General features: G+C 39.2%; 1 protein-coding gene and 1 pseudogene across 1 annotated transcript in view; one reads left to right on the forward strand and one right to left on the reverse strand.

Moving 5' to 3' along the window:
- The first annotated feature begins 2359 nt into the window (after nt 1-2359).
- On the forward strand, nt 2360-3519 carry LOC138001175 (G-protein coupled receptor 83-like; annotated as a pseudogene).
- A 5476-nt stretch (nt 3520-8995) lies between these two features.
- LOC138000519 (lipase member H-A-like) overlaps nt 8996-10000 on the reverse strand; it is a 21734-nt gene continuing 20729 nt past the window's right edge. The window contains exon 8 of the mRNA XM_068846982.1: nt 8996-9170. The gene's annotated coding sequence lies outside the window, so the exon portion shown is untranslated. The remainder of the gene's footprint in view (nt 9171-10000) is intronic.

A 10000-nucleotide genomic window follows, 5' to 3' on the forward strand; every position in this document is an offset into this window, starting at 1 on the left:
CCAGAAGTATTTTCGGGACTTTTGAGAAGCGGGCCCTTGGCCTTGTTAGAGTTGTCACCCCCTAGGGTAGTGAGTCTTTACTTGCTCTATAAAATAGTTAAAATATTTGAAATTTATAATCTAAACTGATCGTATCCCATCCCGCAACGTTAAGAGCTTCACTACAGCTAAATGCCGTATCTTAGGATAAGATGGGCATTTTTTTAGCTGCTCTACAGTGAAGTTTCTCGATTGAATATACAAGAGCTGAAGTTGCACACGAACCCCATATTCAAAACAATACATTACTTCACAAAAGGTAATATTACGCTAAACTAGAACTTTAAAAGGACATTTACAGCGCTGCCTCTATACTTATTTCCCTTGATTTTTTAGCCTCTATTTTCTCGTTCTTGAACTTTTTTTAGCCGGTTGTCTTCATTTAAGCTAAATATGCAACACTGAGAAGGGTGAGTGTGAACCATGGGAAAGTTACCTAAATGGATCCGCAATAATCATAACACTGGGCTCTGATGATCACAGCAAAAAAGAATTGTCGAGCGTTATTGGTTTAAACGTTTAAGCAGTGGTTTCAAACTTCGCCCAACAAACAATTACCACCCACAAATTCCGCATGAGACTTGTTTGGCAACCAACTGCATGTGTTCCCCGTCTGCAATCAGGCTTAAGGGTGCGTTCGCGGATTGACCCCATTCCGGAATAAAAACACATGGAGTGATGACTTAATTAGAGGATATTACATGGCCGCACAGAGATACGAAAATTTTCTTCGAACGTAATATCCTATTTATTATATAAACACCAATGAAATACTAAATCATTTCAAGAAAGACATCGAAAGGTTCGATTTTCATATGTAACCATAACAACAGTGATCTTTTCACGCGTGAAGATAAACACGTTTTATTTTTTTTCCGAGAGAGCAAGGTATCGAATCCTGCAATCTGATTGGTTCTTCGCGCTTCCAGGATTTTCCTATCTCTGCACGCGAACATGGTAACGCTCGGAGAATTTTTTCCTCGCCCTTGTATTTCTATTTTTTGACACGGAACCCTTGTACATACAGAAGTTGCTTTTTATTAGACAAGGGTTTGAAAATAGAACAAATATTTCTCCTTGAAACGTTCTGTTTGTAAGTCGCTTTAATACTACATTCGCTATCAAGCAGGATACGAGTCAACAATTTAAAAAGTGATTTCAGAGAGGAAGGGAGAGAGAGGAAAAAATTAAATAAGTTATTTACCAGCTAAGGGTCTGTTCGTAAAGCGAAAAACGGTGACCTCGGTCTTCAAAAAGCTGCCCTCGGCCTGCGGCCTCGGACAGCATTTTCAAGACCTCGTTCACAGTTTTTCGCTATATGGACCTCACAGCTTGCAAATAACATATATTTATTATATACGTACCGAGATTTACACTCGAAAAAGGATCGAGATAAAAATAGTCTCTTTGCTCTAGAGAAGCCAGCTGATTGGTCATACGATTTTTTTCACCAGTGAAAAACGACGTATCGACGCTCTGATTGGCTGTATCGTTATTTTCACTAGTGAAGAATTGTCGTATCAGCCTTTTGATTGGCTAATATGATGTTGAACTTTGGCGCGGGTGGCCTGTGCACAGACAGCAGCAGTAAAATTTGTAAACATGGCGGCCGATTGGTGTATGGTTTTCAAAGTTCTCGATCTTTTATTGCTTAGTTTTCTCCACAAAAATACTTCAGAAGATCTTAAAAAGTTTTAAAAGTGCTCAAGCGAGGTATAGAAAGTAAAGATTTCTTTTATTTTAAAAATATTTTGCTATTTGTTTTGGACTTTTGTTGACGATCGGTGCTTTGATAGCCTCTCGATTAACACTTACCTCGTTAACTTTATGATTTCTGTACTTATATAATAAACAAATTACTTCATAATTGGCTCGTTTGTACGATTTTTATTACTCACTCGTTGTGAAGGATCGTTAAACTCACTCGTTCGCTTCACTCACTCGTTCGTTTACGCGATCCTTCACAACTTGTGAATAAAAACCGTACGCACTTACCAACCGTGAATTATCTATATATCTTCACTATCTTCACGTATGACGATATCATGTTTTCGCGCGAAAGCTCACTAGGTATTTCATTGGTGCCAATAAAACAGTCTTTCGTCTGGCGTGTTGAAGGAACAAGGATAGTTTAGGTATGGTTAAAACAGCATTTTAGCAGATGTTTGACAATTTTAAAGTGAGTCGTCGACTTAAAAACGAAGGATTTTCAACTTCTATTCCTATTCCGGAATACGGTCAATCGAGCGCACCCTTACTAAGCGATTTTAATTACTGATTTATGTGCCATGTTTCCATAAACAAACAGATATACTCCGGAATGAGAATGGAAGGTGCTGACATCAGAAATGTCGTGTTTACAGTGTTGTACGGCATGACGATTCTTTTACCTGCGGTGGGCAACATCATTCTCATCTACATCGTGTAGAAAAGACCAGAAGTACGATCACTTAACAGCTTCATGTTTGTGAACATGGCGGTGGCGGACTTACTGGTGACGTTGTTCATTATGACTTGGTCCATTGCTCAATTTTATAACAGAGGTACGTGGCTGATTACTGGAATGCTTGGAGAAATCACTTGCAGGGGATTTCCCTACTTTGGTTATATAAATCTTGCGGCATCCATTCTTTGTCTGGTCATCATGGCAACTGATCGTTACTACGCAGTTCTCCAACCTTTGAATCGCCACATCCTTTGATTCAGAAAGGCCAAAGTCATCACCCCTCTGATATGGTTCATGGCAATGCTTTTGGCGTCCATCATATGTGTGTTCCATGATCAGGTTGATGGCAAATTGTGCAAATATAACTTTGAAGTGTTTGGAGAGTATCTTCGAGAAACCTTGCGTCGGTTTTATTACTTCTATCTCTACACCATCATTTACTTTATTCCGCTGGTCATCATTTCCGTCCTGTATGGAATAGTGGCTTACAAAGTTTGGTTTCACCAAACGCCTGGTTTTCATCTTACTGAAAGTCAACAACGTCAGGAATTAACCAAGAGAAGAGTCCTTCGAATGCTTATTGTGATCGTTGTTACATTCGCTGCCTGTTGCCTCCCTTCGCAGGTTTTCAACCTACTCTTCGCATTCCGGATTGAACCATCTGGGAATATAATGTTTTAAATTTTCTTTTTAGCCTACTGGTGTTCCCACGCAAACAGCGCTATCAACCCGTGGCTCTACCTTGGACTGAGTAGCAAAATGAACTTGGCCTTGAAAAATATGGTGAGTAAAATCCGCAGAACAAAACCAGAAATCCAGGGCCAAAGAACCACACGGAACACAGGAAATACCGCGATCAAGAATCAGAAGGAGCAAACGACTCATTTGTAATGTTAGATCACTGGATATCCCGTGACTGGTCGAACAAACACGTTGCGTATGCTACAGTAGATGATATAACGGAATATATAAACTTAAGATACATCTTATGGTCAGTTTCTTAACCTTGACGAGTAAAATCGTCTGGGGTTAGACAGAGTAAAATCTATAAATGGCACTATTGTAGCTTAAAGGGTTAAGAGTAAAGGAAAACGCTCTTTGAAAAATGGCGCTGCAATCAAAACCTTTTACCTCTTACGAATTACCTGTATATTCTCCTTGAATAATTTAATAACAATGATATTAATGTCAATTTTGTCATGAAACTAAACAAAAAAAGCCTTTTTAGTTTGCGATAATTTAAACTTAAGGTGGACAGCTACGATCTGCGGAGAATTAAATTGATTAAGTTGGAAAATTATAGGCAGAGAATCGTTTGTATCATTTTGTAAAAAAGAGCAACACGTTTTAAGAATAAGGGAAAGATGAATGTGATAATGATGAGAACAGCAAAGTGGCTATTTGGTACCATTTGGAGAGGGAAAAGCTTATTTGCTTTTTTGAAGCCCTCTCTGTTCGTAGTTTATGTTTCTAAGAGACCGATCAATGCTGACTGGGCAGCTTTCTTGCTCAAATTACATATTAAAGTTATTACGTATTAGTTTATGCTAGAAACCTGCTTTCCAATCACAAACAAAACATTAACTATTGTCGGATTAACAAATAGATTCCATGTTACCGTGCGTCTGTTCAGTAATAGATCACAGAAGACGTCAAAATGTGGTAAGAACATCAGTGACACACTCGGCTATCGCCTCGTGTGCCATTTTTTTGTCCACATTTTGACGTCATCTGTGATCTACTACTAAACAGACGCACGGCAACATGGAATCTATTTGTTTTTATATAATAAAGAATTAAACTTCATTCCCATAAAAGCTGATGATTACGTCAATCGCGCCGCTGTCCTCTAATAGATCATAGACAAGAACCAATCAAAATGCGAGAATAACTTGGGTTATAATTGTTGTAATGTTGAGGGTGGATTATTAAATGTATGAATACAGAAACCGATAAGATGATACCGGAGATTAAGAAGATGTGTTGAGATGCGTAAAACAGAGCTTGAGGAGGGAAGGTTTAAATATCCTTTTTACAAGGGGTTTAAGCTACAGAGGTTGCATGAGTGCATAATTCAACTAGGTAAAATGCGGATCACCAATTTAACTTAGGTTAAAACGGATTCAACCTGAGAACGGATTTTAATTGCAACATATATATGTACTTAGAATCGACACATTAGGAAGTAAGGCCGACGAAACAAAAGGTCTAATCAGCGTGTAACTATTTTAAAGAAAAGAGAACTGAAAGACTGATCAAACAGTGAAGAAATATCTGTTATATTTAACAATTATTCTACGAGGGCGCGCTGGATATGAAGTGATAGATAACCAACGAGGCGCTTAACGCCAAGTTGGTTATAATCATTTTATATCCAGCAAGCCCGAGTTGAATAATTGATTTTTAAAGACTCCAGGATCAACAACTCTTCTATGTTGATTACTGGGTTGCCTATGGCAAACCAGTCGAGGTCTTCGTTTAGTTTGTTTGTTTTCTTTTTACTGGGTTGCCTATGGCAAACCAGTCGAGGTCTTCGTTTAGTTTGTTTGTTTTCTTTTTTTTCTTTTTTTTCGTTTTTTTTTTTTTTTCCGTGTCGGTAAAAGTCTTGCCTGTCACTCCCCTGGTAAGTGGTGTCTTTGTGCATAGAGCCTTCTATGCGTATGTTCTTAGGATCGAGAGGGTAGTGGAACTGCGTAGATTTCTCTGGTGGACACAGTAGAATCATTAACTTAGCCTGCAATGGCGTCGAAAGTCATGTAACGCGAATGGCGTTTTAGTGGATCCTTAAACAAAATATACCCTTATGGAGCTCAATAATGGAAAGTCAGTTGGATAAACTAGGCAGGAAGCTCAAAAGCGACGAGTACTGGACTTCGACAACAATCTATCGCCCGTCGAGACGAAATCAAAGTGAGCTCTATTTACCTGAAGTACATGGTAATTTGACGCGATTGAGTTTCTTGTCTTCACGCACGCAATGAAATAGGAAGAGGTTTTCGTCTCTAAGAGCAAATATGTTGTTAGTTTCAATAATTTTTTCGCTGGAAAAGGATTCTGTGGTATTTTCTGCCTTTGTGAATTATAATATCATGTTGTGTATTGAATTTTCGAGCTTAAGGTTCAAATGTGATATGGGAGAAGTTTTTTAGTATTGCTCTGTAAGAAGGAAGGGTTTACAGGCCTGTTGGAAGCGTGCTTGAGTTTCAACAAAATGAGCCCCAAAATCAGTGAAAACTTGTGACGCAGATGAATAATAAAGTAGCTGCTATTTCCAAAATGATGGAATTACCTGGTGATAAATAACGTCGTACGCGTCTTGGAGAGTAAATTTTGACTTTGCATAAATAAGAGTTGGGCGATTGTGATCTTTGTTTTGACTTCGCTCATTTCATTGTCAGACTTTATAACACTTGACTGAAAAAGAAACTTACAAAAACCCGGTATCTTGCCATCATTTGACACAGATGCTTCACTGTTTGGCGAGTAAATATGCCGCGGTAACTTAATCACGGCGCCCGCTGAATTCCGGCCATGTCACTTTCGATTTTGCAATTTACTTGAACGTAGCAAAAATCTCCCAAAATGTTTGTCGCTGATCGTAACTTTTTATATTCTATATTCACGGTTCAAAATTAATGTTGTTTTGATGTCGTAAATATTTTATTCTCGATCGACCGTTCGGGAAACTTCCTTCTGCTCTTTCTGAAAACTGTGTATCAATAGTTATTTGCTTTTTCATCAATATTTGTTTTGCATAAAGCAAGCTAACAAGATCTGTACCTTGCTGAGTTCGCATTTGTTAGAGTTAATAGTATTTTCGGTCCGATGCTTCTGTTTTATGAGGGGAATGTTGTCTTGGTCTCCCATCCAAACACTAACCCCGCCCGGCAGGGCTTAACTTCACTGAACTTTAGTATTAGAAAGCTGTCAGATGCTCAGAGGGCACACTTGTGGTAGACAGAAGTTGTGGGGGAACTTGAAAATTATCAACATGTCAGCCCAGAAGCCAATGTTTCTCGCTTCTCATTTATTTGTTGTTCTTCGGAGACTGGAATGCTGTATTTCAATACCACACAATTCAGTGCCTTCTGATTTTCTGTAGCACGTACCACAGGCAACCCAGTGTATGCTTCACAAGCATCTCGTTTTTCTTTTTTTTAGTTTTTTTTTTTTTTTCCGTGTCGGTAAAAGTCTCGCCTGTCACTCCCCTGGTAAGTGGTGTCTTTGTGCATAGAGCCTTCTACGCGTATGTTTTTAGGATCGAGAGGGTAGTGGAACTGCGTAGATTTCTCTGGTGGACACAGTAGAATCATTAACTTAGCCTGCAATGGCGTCGAAAGTCATGTAACGCGAATGGCGTTTTAGTGGATCCTTAAACAAAATATACCCTTATGGAGCTCAATAATGGAAAGTCAGTTGGATAAACTAGGCAGGAAGCTCAAAAGCGACGAGTACTGGACTTCGACAACAATCTATCGCCCGTCGAGACGAAATCAAAGTGAGCTCTATTTACCTGAAGTACATGGTAATTTGACGCGATTGAGTTTCTTGTCTTCACGCACGCAATGAAATAGGAAGAGGTTTTCGTCTCTAAGAGCAAATATGTTGTTAGTTTCAATAATTTTTTCGCTGGAAAAGGATTCTGTGGTATTTTCTGCCTTTGTGAATTATAATATCATGTTGTGTATTGAATTTTCGAGCTTAAGGTTGAAATGTGATATGGGAGAAGTTTTTCAGTATTGCTCTGTAAGCAGGAAGGGTTCACAGGCCTGTTGGAAGCGTGCTTGAGTTTCAACAAAATGAGCCCCAAAATCAGTGAAAACTTGTGACGCAGATGAATAATAAAGTAGCTGCTATTTCCAAAATGATGGAATTACCTGGTGATAAATAACGTCGTACGCGTCTTGGAGAGTAAATTTTGACTTTGCATAAATAAGAGTTGGGCGATTGTGATCTTTGTTTTGACTTCGCTCATTTCATTGTCAAACATTATAACACTTGACTGAAAAAGAAACTTACAAAAACCCGGTATCTTGCCATCATTTGACACAGATGCTTCACTGTTTGGCGAGTAAATATGCCGCGGTAACTTAATCACGGCGCCCGCTGAATTCCGGCCATGTCACTTTCGATTTTGCAATTTACTTGAACATAGCAAAAATCTCCCAAAATGTTTGTCGCTGATCGTAACTTTTTATATTCTATATTCACGGTTCAAAATTAATGTTGTTTTGATGTCGTAAATATTTTATTCTCGATCGACCGTTCGGGAAACTTCCTTCTGCTCTTTCTGAAAACTGTGTATCAATAGTTATTTGCTTTTTCATCAATATTTGTTTTGCATAAAGCAAGCTAACAAGATCTGTACCTTGCTGAGTTCGCATTTGTTAGAGTTAATAGTATTTTCGGTCCGATGCTTCTGTTTTAAGAGGGGAATGTTGTCTTGGTCTCCCATCCAAACACTAACCCCGCCCGGCAGGGCTTAACTTCAGTGAACTTTAGTATTAGAAAGCTGTCAGATGCTCAGAGGGCACACTTGCGGTAAACAGAAGTTGTGAGGGAACTTGAAAATTATCAACATGTCAGCCCAGAAGCCAATGTTTCTCGCTTCTCCTTTATTTGTTGTTCTTCAGAGACTGGAATGCTGTATTTCAATACCACACAATTCAGTGCCTTCTGATTTTCTGTAGCACGTACCACAGGCAACCCAGTGTATGCTTCACAGAAGCATCTCGTTTTATTTCGTTTCTGTCGGCCTTTTATTTTTTCCCAGAGCTGCAAAAATGGCTTCATTGCTAGCGCGTTCCTTGACCATATTTGGTACAGCAGGTATATGAACTGAAAGCCTGTGTCCGGCGAACCAATGAGCCAATGCTGGAAATCTGATGTCCGTAGTTCAGTTTTTATTTATTAAACTCAGGGTCTTATAATAACTAAGGAGAAAGTGCTGCCTTTGTAATTACACCCGCAAATGGTTAGGCCTTTAAGCCTTCTCGAATGACAAGCTATAAACCCTTGGCCACGTCGCACAAATATCTTCCATGTCCATGTAGAGTGTTTTCACGTGGTGGAACGGCGGCCATGTTGGTTTACCCAACTAATCCTCTATTATCATGCAAACTTTTTTCTTTATTTCGGTGTTTAAAAGGGTATACTGATCACGTGAGTGAAAACACTCTATATAAGTTTCCCGCGGGACGCGAACCCACAGTCACAATATTCGAGAACGGTAGGGGATGACGTTTCCGGTGTTGTAGCTGTCCTTTGTGAGTGTGTGGGTATAGAAGGTCCATATTATGTGAATAGCTGCTAAAACTTCAACCTGCTCAAACAAATAAATAACTGTTACAAAAAAACTTGTCGGTTTTGGGGAGTCTTCGTTCTTGTGGAAGTCGTTGTTCTAAACCCTCTTAATCTCTCTTCTAAAACTAATTGGAGTCATGGGACTGTTTTCGCTTATAAACAATGTTTCACACTTTTTGAAGATAAATAATCAAGAACAGCGAAAAATGATGCAACCAATCAGTATTTAATTTGCACACTTTAACACTACATGCATACATTTCATTCAAGCTATAAAAAAGGCATCGACCTCTCATTTCCAGCTAAGAACTGAGTTATTTCATAAATTGTCAAAGCATGATTAATATTTATTTCCTTGTGTCTACGTGATGTGTTCTGTGTCCTGCAGCTAAAAGGAAAAAAAAAAACAATTAAGAAAGGGGAAAAGAAAGTTACTCGTTACCTGGAAGATATTAATTTTGTGTTCTCGTGGCAATAGCAGCATCTCACTTGTTCACTGCGCTTCACTGGTGAGATATTGTTCTTTACACTCAAACATTCACCTCGGTAAACTTGCTAAGACCTCCACTTCGGTGAATAGTTGTTAAACATTCCGGTAGTCATATTACAAAAGAAAGTGATCCGTATTATCACCTTCTCTGAATTTCGGGGACTTACATCTCCTCTATTTAAAATTAAATAAATAAAATAAATTTACTTAAAATTATCATTTTACTAGCGGTAATCATCAGTTCCGGATAGTTTTGATGACCTCTTTAAACCAGTACGACACAACTGCAACACAACTGTTTTTGATCAAGAAGAAGAGGAAGAAGAAGTCAGCACAACTCTACTTGACCATTCTTTTTGAAGTACGATGGCACGTTTGGTTTCATCGCTGACTCGAACCCGGAGAAGGACAGCTTGAAGATCCAGTCCGGCGTGAAATAAGGCGCGCAGGAATCACCCCTCTCATTCAACTGCCTGTTGTCATTCCGCATCAAGATTGTAATCTGGGAATGCCGAGATCTGAGATAGAGGTGGAGCACAGGATCAACAACGAATCCAGTGATCGCGCGCAGCGCGCACACGCGCCACTGTCCGAATCCACAGGCGAGAGCATCATTCTGTACGGGGAAGATATCCTGGTGTTTACTTGCAACTCGACGGCGCTGGAGGCGTTATTGGCAGTTTTCGACAGCGTGTTTACTCGGTACAGCATGACAATCGCTC

The sequence above is a fragment of the Montipora foliosa genome, chromosome 4 (assembly GCF_036669935.1).
Source record: "Montipora foliosa isolate CH-2021 chromosome 4, ASM3666993v2, whole genome shotgun sequence".
Taxonomy (NCBI): domain Eukaryota; kingdom Metazoa; phylum Cnidaria; class Anthozoa; order Scleractinia; family Acroporidae; genus Montipora; species Montipora foliosa.